Source organism: Lathyrus oleraceus, chromosome 4 (genome assembly GCF_024323335.1).
Source record: "Lathyrus oleraceus cultivar Zhongwan6 chromosome 4, CAAS_Psat_ZW6_1.0, whole genome shotgun sequence".
NCBI classification, from domain to species: domain Eukaryota; kingdom Viridiplantae; phylum Streptophyta; class Magnoliopsida; order Fabales; family Fabaceae; genus Lathyrus; species Lathyrus oleraceus.
Window position 1 is genome coordinate 113807819 of NC_066582.1, and position 12601 is coordinate 113820419.

General features: G+C 38.9%; 1 non-coding gene across 1 annotated transcript; it reads right to left on the bottom strand.

Annotated features, from left to right (window-relative positions):
• Positions 1-3082: 3082 nt before the first annotated feature.
• On the bottom strand, positions 3083-3189 carry LOC127077800 (small nucleolar RNA R71). The gene has a single exon (XR_007787572.1). It is a non-coding gene; the product is annotated as a small nucleolar RNA R71 (small nucleolar RNA).
• Positions 3190-12601: the final 9412 nt, after the last annotated feature.

A 12601-nucleotide genomic window follows, 5' to 3' on the forward strand; every position in this document is an offset into this window, starting at 1 on the left:
ATATGACCAAGAGAGGTCCGTTGACGAAAATGAAAATGTTGTTGAGTTTTATTCATGAAGAGAAATACACGTACTGGACTAGAAGCAATGACAAGTCAAATGTTGTTGTTGATATCTTTTAGACACATCCTAATCCAGTGAAGTTGTTCAATATGTTTCATTTGGTGTTGATTTTTGGTTGCACATACAAAATAAATAGGTAATGAATGTTGAATATGTTTCATTTTGTTTTATTTGATCTTTGGCCAGTTGTTGATTAACGATTGTGCATCGTATCCTACATGTACCAACTACCCCTACTTGAAATTGTCGGTGTTACGTCAACGAAGTTGACGTTTTCGGTTGACTTTTCCTATCGGGAACATGAAAGGGAGGAGAATTTCACATGGGCATTAGAGAAGCTCAAAGAGTTGTTCTTTTTCGAAAATTTACTACCACAGGTTGCGGTGACAGATCAGGATCTAGCATGAATGTATGCCATGGATGTTGTGTTCCTAAAATCAACTCAACTATTGGGTGTGTTCCATATTTCAAAAAATGTTAAACTGAAATGTACCCAATATGTTAAGTCTGAAAGGCAAAAGCATATAATGGATCTATAGAATAAGATCATGTATCCAAATAGGGAGACTGAGTTTGAGGAACACTTGAAGCACTTTCAGGTAGTTTGTGCTGATAGTCATTTATTTGTTAACTATGTCAATGACACGTGGTTGACATCATATAAAGAAAGGTTTCTCGCTGCTGATAACGTGAAATTATATCATATTTTAGGACTTAATTCAATTAAATTATATTATTATTTATTTCAATTTACTTCATTTTATTAGATATTACGCGGTATTTCCTTTCTATTTGTCTCAGGTGATCTATTTGAAGCAAAAGTAAAAAAAGAAAGAAAAGGAGGTGCAAAAAGGAATGAAAAGAAACAAATAGCAAAAGCCAAGCCCAACCCAAAGAAGACACATGCGTTGTGCCTGTGACGAGCGTCATAGAGGCTGTGACGAGCGTCACGCCTTGCACACTCCTGTAACGCGTTGAACCTATATTTTTGGCACCAGGAACGCGTTGAACCTATCTGCACGCTTGACTCTTTTTCAAAGTAATGGCTATATTTACGGAAGACGTTTTGAAAACCGTTACGGAAGGCACCAATATAAATAGCTACTTTCAAAACCTGCAGAGCACACGCTTTTTTTCAGATTTCGGCAGTTTCCAATTTTCTTTTTCTCAGCAGCTTAGGCATACCTTTTACATACTACTTTTGAAACTTTTATTATTTTCTTTTGGCAATTCTATTTTCTTCTCTAGCACTTAATTAGTTTTTCACATAATAGTTTCTACACCGGAAACTATTGTGTACCTTTTCACCGGATCTAACCTTACGTTAGAATCTAGTTTTTTTTATTCCTTCGTTTTAATTTGTTGGTTAATTGAAGAATTCAAGAACAAATCCTACCGGCTTGTGGTGGAGTGTTCAAGACTACTGTTTAAATTATTCAGGTTCTTTAATTATTGTTTAATGCTTTGTTTTTTTATTATTTATTTATTATTTGCTTGAGATGAGTCTGTTTATGCATGATATTTATTTAAGTCTGTTTAGCATGTCTGGCTAATTTATCTAGGTATCGGTATGTAAAGTAAGCGGAATGAAGGAATCAAAATTAAGTTGGTTTATCTAAAGTTTAAAATTAAAATCACTCTTTTTACGGTCTCAATTTACAGGTTTAATAACAAGGTTTTTGTACGAAAGTAAAAGACATAAAGAAGTTAAAATCAATAGAGCGAGAGTTTGAGGTTTTAACTGGACAGTGTAAATTGGACATTAATTCTAGATCAGGGCGAGAGCAATTTTTAGAGTTAATTAAATTCTAATCTTTTCCAAAAAGTATTTTTAAAGATTGAATGTGAGGACGAGAGTTAAGCATTCGAATTTAATTATATAACCTAAATCAACAGAGCGAGAGTTTGAGATAAGGGTGTTTAAACGGTTAGTGTTTTCTTAAAAAGAGTTTCTACGGACTTTATTGCTTTCAAAAAAATGGTTTTTGACTTAATTATAAGTGACAGCTACGTTAACATAAAATCATGGTTTATTCAACAGAGCGAGAGTTTGAGATAAAACTTTTAATCAATAAAGTCAACTGAAAAGATTTGTTTTAAAACCAAGGGACCGACAAAGAATTGATTCCTTAATTACGACGAACTGCATACCGATATCCGATTTATTAATATTTAATCTAGATCTTAGTTTAGTTTTTAGTTTTTCCCCAAACAATCAAACATTATCCACCTTAGTTTTACAAAGTAACCTTAGATAACGGTATATCGATTCATAAGTCCCTGTGGGATCGATATCTTTTAAAACTACACGATAGAACTGTGCACTTGCAGTTTGTACCCCAAATTCGACTCATAAAGTCGAGCGATCAAGTTTTTGGCGCCGTTGCCGGGGACTTTTATTTAGTCGATATCGTAACTCTTCCGTTACGCTGTAGAGACTAAGGTTTCTTTTTTTCTTTTCTTTCTATCGTCGATTTGTATGCCACATACTCGCTCACAAGGCGAGCCGTTCTACTTACGAATCAACGATATCGAACTATATCTCCGAGTCTTACGACGAATTCAGGAATATCGTGCTGCAAACAATCTCCCTCCTGTAGAACTTTCTGATTTCAAAAACATTTTTCCTTCGATACCCGAGATGGCAGAACCAGCTCGTGCTCTTAGAGATTACGCCGCTCCATCACAAGATGAGCCGCATTCAAGTATTGCTCCACCCGCAATCGAAGCAAACAACTTCGAACTTAAACCTTCGTTGTTGCAGGCAGTACAATAGAACCAATTCTCTGGGAATCCTACCGAGGATCCTAACCTTCATTTATCCGTATTTGTCCAATACGCTGATACTGTTAAAGCTAATGGTGTCACTTCAGAGGCAATTCGACTTCGTCTTTTTCCTTTCTCATTAAGAGATAGCGCTAGAAGATGGCTTCAATCTCTCCCTTCCAACTCTGTCACCACATGGAACGAGTTGAAGAAAGTTTTTCTTGCCCGATATTTTCCGCCAAGCAAAACAGCTATGTTAAGAGCCCAGATAAATGGATTTAAACAGAAAGATAACGAGTCTCTTTTCGAAGCATGGGAAAGATACAAAGACATGATGAGACTTTGCCCACACCATGGTTTAGAAGACTGGTTAGTAATTCACACATTCTATAATGGTCTCTTGTACAACACAAGGTTAACAATAGACGCTGCTGCAGGTGGTGCACTTATGAACAAACCTTATGCTGATGCTTACCAGCTTATCGAGAGCATGGCCCAAAACCACTACCAGTGGGGAACCGAACGAACAATGGTGGAAAAACCTCAAACGAAAACCGGCATGTACGAGATAAGTAACCTTGATCATGTTAATGCAAAAGTGGATGCTCTGGTCCAGAAAATTGAAAGTTTAAATGTATCACCTCCAACCGCCGTGGTTGCTATAACTCAGAATTGCGAAGTCTGTGGAATCCAAGGTCACACTCCTACGGATTGTTAACTCTTGACAGGAATCCAAGCAGAGCAAGTGAACTATGCTCAAGGAAGCCCCTACTCGAATACCTATAACTCAAATTGGAAGAACCATCCAAACTTTTCATATAAGAGTAACAATGCTTTGTACGCACCTGGACAGTCTCCAAATCAAGCCCCAGTTATACCTCCGGGATATCAGAAACCGAACCCATCTACACACAACAATAACGCCCCTAGGAAATCCAACTTGGAAATCATGATGGAAAACTTTATAGCTTCCCAACAACAAACCAATAAAGATTTCTTAAACCAGAATGTACACACTGGTGAACAAATTAAACAACTAGCAAGTAAAGTAGATGCCCTGGCTACCCATAACAAAATGCTGGAAACACAAATATCACAAGTAGCTCAATAACAAGCGCCTACTGCTGCCCCAACTGGTACATTTCCTGGACAGCCCCAACCTAACCCGAGAAGCCACGCTCATGCAATCATATTAAGAAGTGGAACGGAAGTGGAAGGACCGTCTGATCCAAGGATGGAAAACCAAAACTCTCAAAAGTCAACTGAGGAAAGTGAACCTAAGGAAAAGGCAGAGAGTAATAAGGAAACTGTAGAAAAGAAGGAACCTTATGTACCTCCACCACCTTATAAACCACCTATCCCTTACCCTCAAAGGCTTATTAAAACCAAAGATGCGGGCCAATTTAAAAAATTTGTTGACCTCCTGAAACAATTAAACGTCATTATTCCGTTTACAGAAGCTATTACGCAAATGCCCTCATATGCCAAGTTTTTAAAAGAAATTCTTTCTAATAAAAGAAAACTTGAAGATAGCGAAACCGTTACACTCCCTGCCGAATGTAGCGCTATAATCCAGAACATGCCTCCTAAACTAAAAGATTCGGGTAGTTTCTCTATACCCTGTCATATAGGAAAATTTGTCATCGACAAAGCCTTATGCGATTTAGGAGCCGGAATTAGTGTTATGCCTTTATCCATATGCAAGAGACTTGAAATGGGAGAATTAAGACCAACTAAAATGTCTGTGCAACTAGCAGATCGTTCTGTCAAATATCCTGTAGGAATTCTTGAAAACGTTCCCGTACGCATAGGTCAGTTCTACATTCCAACTGATTTTATAAGTATGGATATTAGAGAAGATGAAGTTACACCCATTATACTGGGAAGACCATTTTTAGCAACTGTTGGTGCAATCATAGACGTAAAACGAGGACGACTCACCTTCGAAGTAGGAGAAGAGAAAATTGAGTTCATTCTTTCCCAATTTTTGAAAGCACCTGCAATAGAAGATACATGTTACTTCATGGATATCATCGATGAATGCATAAAAGAAACAGAGTTAGGAGAAGACAAATCATCCGACTGTCCTGTAGAAGACAAACTCAACCAATGTTTGGCAATAACACCGGACCCTACGCAGTGTCTTAATAAACCAACCCTAGATCTGAAAACACTTCCCAAAAATCTGAGATATGAATTCCTAGACTTAGAACTTGAACGACCAGTGATAGTTAATGCAGACCTAGGAAGACTCGAAACAGAAAAACTCCTACATATCTTAAGAAAGTATCCGACCGCACTAGGTTACAACATCACCGATCTTAAAGGAATAAGTCCTTCTATTTGTATGCACCGCATCATGCTAGAAGAAGACTGTAAAACCTCTAGGGAACACCAGAGGAGACTAAACCCGATCCTGAGTGAGGTGGTGAAGAAGGAAATAACCAAGTTATTAGAGGCAGGTATCATATATCCTATATCTGATAGCAAATGGGTTAGTCCTGTACACGTAGTACCAAAGAAAGGAGGCATAACCGTTATTGAAAACGAAAAAGGGGAAACTATAACCAAACGAATCGAATCGGGATGGAGAATGTGCATTGACTATAGGAAACTAAACAAAGCAACCCGAAAAGATCATTTCCCTTTACCATTCATTGACCAGATGTTAGAACGATTAGCAAAACATTCACATTTCTGCTATCTGGACGGTTATTCAGGCTTCTTTCAAATACCAATTCATCCTGATGACCAAGAAAAGACGACGTTCACATGCGCTTTTGGTACCTTCGCTTATAGACGAATGCCGTTTGGCTTGTGTAATGCTCCTGCAACCTTTCAAAGATGCATGATGGCAATTTTCGCCGATTTTCTCAAAAACATCATGGAAGTATTTATGGATGACTTTTCCGTATGCGGAAAAAGTTTTGAAGAATGCCTTGAGAACCTAGAAAGAGTTCTTGAGCGATGTGTAAAAGTAAACTTAGTACTTAACTGGGAGAAATGCCACTTTATGGTACAAGAAGGAATTGTTTTAGGACACATTATATCAAATAGAGGAATTGAAGTAGACAAAGCCAAAATAGAGGTAATCGAAAACCTTCAACCCCCAAGAACCGTGAGAGAAGTACGAAGCTTCTTAGGACACGCCGGTTTTTACCGACGATTCATCAAAGACTTCTCTAAAATAACTAAACCTTTAACCGGACTATTGATGAAAGATGCTGAATTCATATTCGACAATAACTGTTTAGAAGCATTTCAAACGCTTAAGCAAGCATTGATCTCCGCACCCATAATGCAGACACCCGACTGGAATGAACCATTCGAAATAATGTGTGATGCCAGCGATTACGCTGTAGGTGCTGTTTTAAGACAACGAAAAGATAAAAAGCTTCATGTTATATATTACGCAAATAGAACTCTAGATGAAGCACAAATGAATTACGCCACAACCGAGAAAGAACTTCTAGCAGTCGTGTTTGCGCTAGATAAATTTCGTTCTTACTTGGTCGGAGCCAAAATAATAGTTTACACTAACCACGCTGCTATCAAATACCTCTTAACAAAAAAGGATGCTAAACCTAGACTCCTAAGATGGATCTTGTTGCTACAAGAGTTCGATTTGGAAATCAAAGACAAGAAAGGGACTGAAAACGTAGTAGCAGACCACCTCTCTAGACTTGAGAACCTTGAACCGGAAAGAACATCAATTAATGATGATTTCTCGTACGATAAACTTATAGCTACTTTGGAAGAGAATAACTCTGACAAGCAAGTAGAAACCACCTTAGCTATATCTGTTACACCATGGTACGCTGATCTCGTCAACTATTTAGCTGCCGGAATAGTTCCACCTACTTTATCCTACCAGCAGAAGAAACGATTCTTCTACGACATAAAACACTATTATTGGGATGATCCCTTACTTTTCAAAAGAGGCCCCGATGGTATTTTACGTCGATGTATACCCGAAGAAGAGGTAGAAAATATAATCCAACACTGCCACTCCGCTCCTTATGGTGGACACGCAAGTACATCCAAGACCTGCGCTAAAATCCTACAATCCGGCTTTTATTGGCCAAATATATGGAAGGACGTACATGCGGCTATTAAGGAATGTGACAGATGTCAACGCACAGGAAACATATCTAGACGTGACGAGATGCCACAAAAAGGTATTTTGGAAGTAGAGATTTTCGACGTGTGGGGAATAGACTTCATGGGACCTTTTCCATCCTCTTTCGGTAACAAATACATACTCGTGGCAGTATACTACGTTTCAAAATGGATCGAAGCTATAACTTCCCCAACAAATGACACCCGAGTAGTTACTAGACTCTTTAAGAATATAATATTTCCAAGGTTTGGTGTCCCAAGAATAGTAGTCAGTGATGGTGGATCACATTTCATATCCAAGGTACTCAAAAAACTACTGTTTAAGTATGGCGTAAGGCATAGAGTAGCGACACCTTACCACCCTCAGACCAGTGGGCAAGTGGAAGTGTCCAACAGAGAGATTAAACAAATATTAGAAAAAACAGTCGCCACTTCAAGGAAAGATTGGTCATTAAAATTACCAGAAGCTTTATGGGCTTATCGAACTGCTTATAAAACCCCCATAGGGACGACCCCATTTAAGCTCATTTATGGAAAATCCTGCCACCTCCCGGTAGAATTAGAACATAAAGCCTATTGGGCTATTAGAAATCTGAATCTAAACTATAAGGCCGCCGGCGAAAAGAGAATCCTTGACATAAACGAATTAGAGGAACTCAGAAGAGACGCCTATGAAAATGCCAGAATCTACAAAGAAAGAACAAAAGAATGGCATGACAAGCGCATATCAAGGAAAATCTTCAAGCAAGGCGATACAGTCCTTTTATTTAACTCTAGGCTAAAGTTATTTCCGGGAAAACTACGATCCAGATGGTCAGGTCCTTTTCATATCACTAACATCTTTCCCAGTGGAGCGGTAGAAATTAAAGGAAAATCCACAGAACCGTTCACCGTAAACGGGCAACGTCTAAAACACTATCACTATGCGGAAACCAACGAAGATTCGCAAATCCTACACTTAGACGAAATGCCTCCAAAAATTATAGATTGTAATTGATTGTTTTTATGTCGAGCTTGCGACATTAAACAAAGCGCTTAGTGGGAGACAACCCAAAATTATTTTATTATTTCCTTATTTTATTATTATTATTTCCTATTTTTTTTTAGTATTCATTCTTAATTTATTTTAATTTATTAAAAACTTCTTTCTTCTTTCGGCATTTGGCCAAATCCTGACTAAAACTCATGTTTTCTTTTCTCTAGCTAACACTAACCAGATGGGACATATTGATCGTATGGGTATCAAATTCAGAGGAATGGCTCACAAACTAAAATTTGAGGAACTAGCCACTAGAGAGATGCTACCTAGTTTATATGCTGATGACTGGGCTATGACTGTCCTTGGACTAAGAGAAAGTGTCTTGTATTTGCTGAATCAGATAGGATGGGAAACATCCCCTATCCTAAGACATTTCGCCACCTACCGGAGACTAACACTAGAATTCCTTAGCTCACTAATCTATCTACCCAGCCATGGGAAAGGAATTAGCAGAGGTTTTATCCAGTTCAGAATGTTCAACATGGAGTACCAATTTAATATTAGAGACTTTACCAACCTTTTGGGTTTCCCTACCTCCCTTAATACATTCACAGTAAGCCAGGAAGAACATTTTGAATATAGAGAACTTGAACACTTTTGGGGTAGTTTAACTGGAAATGATGAGCCCGAGGAACATGAGTTTCTCTCTGGAAACATTCATAACCCGACTTTCCGTTACTTCCATGGGATCCTGACCCACACCTTATTTGGAGAGAAGCCAAACAGCACTTCAGTTTCACGTGATGAACTTTTCATCATATTCTGTGCTTCCCAGAACCGTCCAGTAAACGGTGCCACCTTTATGCTAGCAAATTTAGACCACCTTATCCAAGATGAGCGAGCACCAATTAGAGTAGGCGGTTTGATAACTATGATAGGTAATGCTATTGGATTACGTCAGCCTATGCTTGACTTAAGCCCTTTTTGTGGCATTACCATTATGAGTATACCCTTCCTCTTCAACACCTTGTTTATAGCAAACCTAGGATCTGACGAGTTCGAGCTTATAAATAATAACCAAGTTCTTTGCCTATTTACCTTACCCGATCCTAGGACTAATGTTCACAACCGCAGTAACTGGCTCTACAATCTGAACGAAACCCCCACTCCTGCTAGATCCACTGAATCCATCCAGGACTATGAGATTTGTGATGACCAGATCCCTTATGCTGAATCTGACCCTCAGACACCATCTGGCTATTATGATATTGACCCTCCTCCTCAGCCTGTTCAGACCGAAGAATCAGCAATATCCGACCTCTGACATCATATGCCCAGAACCGATTATAACACCGCCATTGAAGCTTTGATGTCCGAACAAGACGCCCTCAGAGAAGAGTTTACTGACATGAGACACGAAGTTCTAGGATACATGAACAGTATGACAAATCAGTTTCACGAGTTGCTAAACCGTGTTAACTCTTTTGCTCCTCCGGCCAGAGATCGTGCAGATGGATAGAAATTATTTTTCTTAGTTATTTAGTTTTAAGTTAAATTATTCATTAATGTTATTTAAATTCATGTTCGCATTTGTTTCCCTTTCGCATTTTTGTTTTTCTTTCCAATATTACATCATGATCATTTTATTGAAGCTACTTATTTAATTTTATTATGCAATAGCTATTATGTTCTCTACTGTTGCTACCTATGACCTATTGAATTATATATGCACTACTATACAAAGTAGAATAGCATGCAGGAGAAATTAAATAGCAGAATAAATCAATCCATAGCAAAACAAAAATAATACATTACCAAGTCACTCTGAAGGACGCTAGCTGTAGCCATTGCCAAACAGACAACGTGACGAGCGTCACAAGGTCTGTCACGGACGTCGCGCTAAGTACCTGTGACGCCCGTCATGCAGCTGTAACGGGCGTAACGCCCTTCAGACTAGGTGAACGTTAAGGAGCCATTGGAGACGAACGTTACACCCTTTCAACTTTTTACCTTCCCCATTTATTCACATTTACCCACAATTATTCACTTTTCAACCACCTATTTTTCCAACTTCCAAATTTTTTTCCTATAAATACCCACCAAATCTTCCTTCATTCACCACAAACCATTTTCTTCTATCAAATACATTTCTTTTCTTTCCAATTTACCTCTTTCAGTTTATTCATCAGTATGGCGGGTAACCAGAATTTCAGAAATATCATCTTCCGAACCGAAGATGAAAATTATCAAAGGGAGCAATACGAGCGTTTCCAACAGAGAGGCGTCGTCTCCACCAGGTATCCTGATTTTACTTGTTTACAACAATTAGGATTACTCCAAGGTATCGAATAGATGCTCCGTCAAGCCGACTTAACCTTTCTATGCACGCATAATCAACCCACTTACCCCTCCCTAACCTTAGAATTCTTAAGTTCATACGCATACACCACTCCCGCCGGTGAAGACGAATTCTTAACCGGTACCGCAACCTTCCGTATGTTCAACACCGAGTACTCCTTAACCCAAAACCAGTTGAGTACCATGCTACAATTCTCCACAGAAGGCCAAGTCTACCCCAGAATCCCTCCCGACCTAAACTGGAACACAGTTGCCGTTTTCACCCTTTTTAAGAAAATATCCGGTCTACATGCCTACAACTGGGAAGAGCTCCTTCTTTCCCACATACATAACCCAACCATCCGATATTTTATCCGCATCCTACAAAACACAGTTTTTGGAAGACCAAACAACAGCAAGGTCAACGCGAAGGAACTATTCTTCCTCGAATGCGTCTTCGAACCGAATGCTAAGGTAAACGCTGCCTCTTTTCTATTTCATCATATCCGCACCTTATGTGCTAGAGGCCGCCAACCCTTTGTAATTGGTGGATTAATCACCACCATAGCACTTGGCTTAAACTTAGGGGACCGACTCCAAACCTTAGAATCTCTACCTCCCCTATTTATGGATATCAGCTACTGTCGATCCAGCCGCATGATTAAGAACAGAGTAGGCGGAGGATATTATCTTATGGTGAACAACCAGGCAATCCCAAGCGTTGTTCTACCCAACATCGCCCTGACCGATGTCACAAACCCCAACCGCCACCTCTATGATCTAAATGCTCCCGAAGCCACCGAGCCTTCACAAGCAAACCCGCCCGCAGACGAGTTTGAAGACATGGAGCAAGGTGATCATGCTCCTGCACAACAATCTGTCCCGCTCAACCACTCTGATGCTGCAGCTGGCCCATCCTCACGTCGTCGACGACGAAGGCCTGCAACCAACGACGACATCATGGATGCAATTGATGGTATGCAAGCACAGAATCTCGAAATGATGCAAATGATACGCCAAATGCAAGAACAACAGGAAGCGAGGAATACAATTACTGATCAGCGGTTCGCTGATTTGCTTAGCAGGTTTGACAACTTAGAGGTACATCAACGATCACCAGGTCCAAGAACCAGAGGCGGAAGGCAGCCTTAGTTGTAGTTTCTTTTCCCTTTCCCTATTGTATTTCATTTCCTTAAAACATTGGGGACAATGTTTAATTTAAGTATGGGGGGAAAACTTGTTCTTTCTATTTCCATTTTTTTCAAGTATGTACCTTTCCTTTCATTGTTATTTCCCTTTTAATAAAAAAAAAAATATTTAGATTTATTTTAAGTTAAGTCCCGAGTGTGAACAATTTCTATTATCTATTCCCTCAAATTTTCATGAGCCACAACAAAAATTCAACACCCAATAAGTATAAAGGTTGCTCATTTTATCGAACTTGAGACGAATTAAGACAAAAACTACTACCGCCAAACACTCTAAACAAACCTCAACACGTTAGATCAGGATAAGTACCTATTATACCAATCCCTTGAACTTTTAGTTTTATAGTAACCCCGAGTAGTTTATACAAGAAGTCAGCACCATCTTAATAGCAAACTACGTGGAGGGCCGATGAAAATAAGTGAATGATTCCCAGAGTAACATAAAAAAAAAATATCAAGAAATGCACTAATTAAGTTAGGTGATCCTTACCAGATCATTTAATCTAAAGGTTGCAGATCATACAAAAGCATAATATGAAAGATCCATTATGAGTTGGTTCAGCAGGTATCTGGTACTGAACTTGGTAGGGCGGACTACGGTCCGATCCCCCGCAATTTGCAATGGACTGAATAACGAAGTTATCCGACTTATGTACCAGAACTTCTAGCTAAAAGGGGATCAGAATCACTAACCGGTTACTCCACTATGTGCGCGAAAAGATAAAGGGCTTAATGTTATTCGCTAGAATGAAAACGGGTGAAATAAGAGTAAAGGAACTAGGATAGCTATAATGGCATTACTCGAACTGGTTTGCATAAGGTGGGGTTATCTGAGGTTGTGACGGTGGTTGTTGATGTCAAGATTAAACTCAAGTTACTTCTAAACAAGGTTTACATGCAACCTAGTACGAATTGATGTGTGTTTTGAAATTTCATCTGGCTAAAACCTTTAACGAGTTCTATACTGTATTTTGCTTGAGGACAAGCAAAGATCTAAGTATGGGGGAGTTTGATAACGTGAAATTATATCATATTTTAGGACTTAATTCAATTAAATTATATTATTATTTATTTCAATTTACTTCATTTTATTAGATATTACGCGGTATTTCCTTTCTATTTGTCTCAG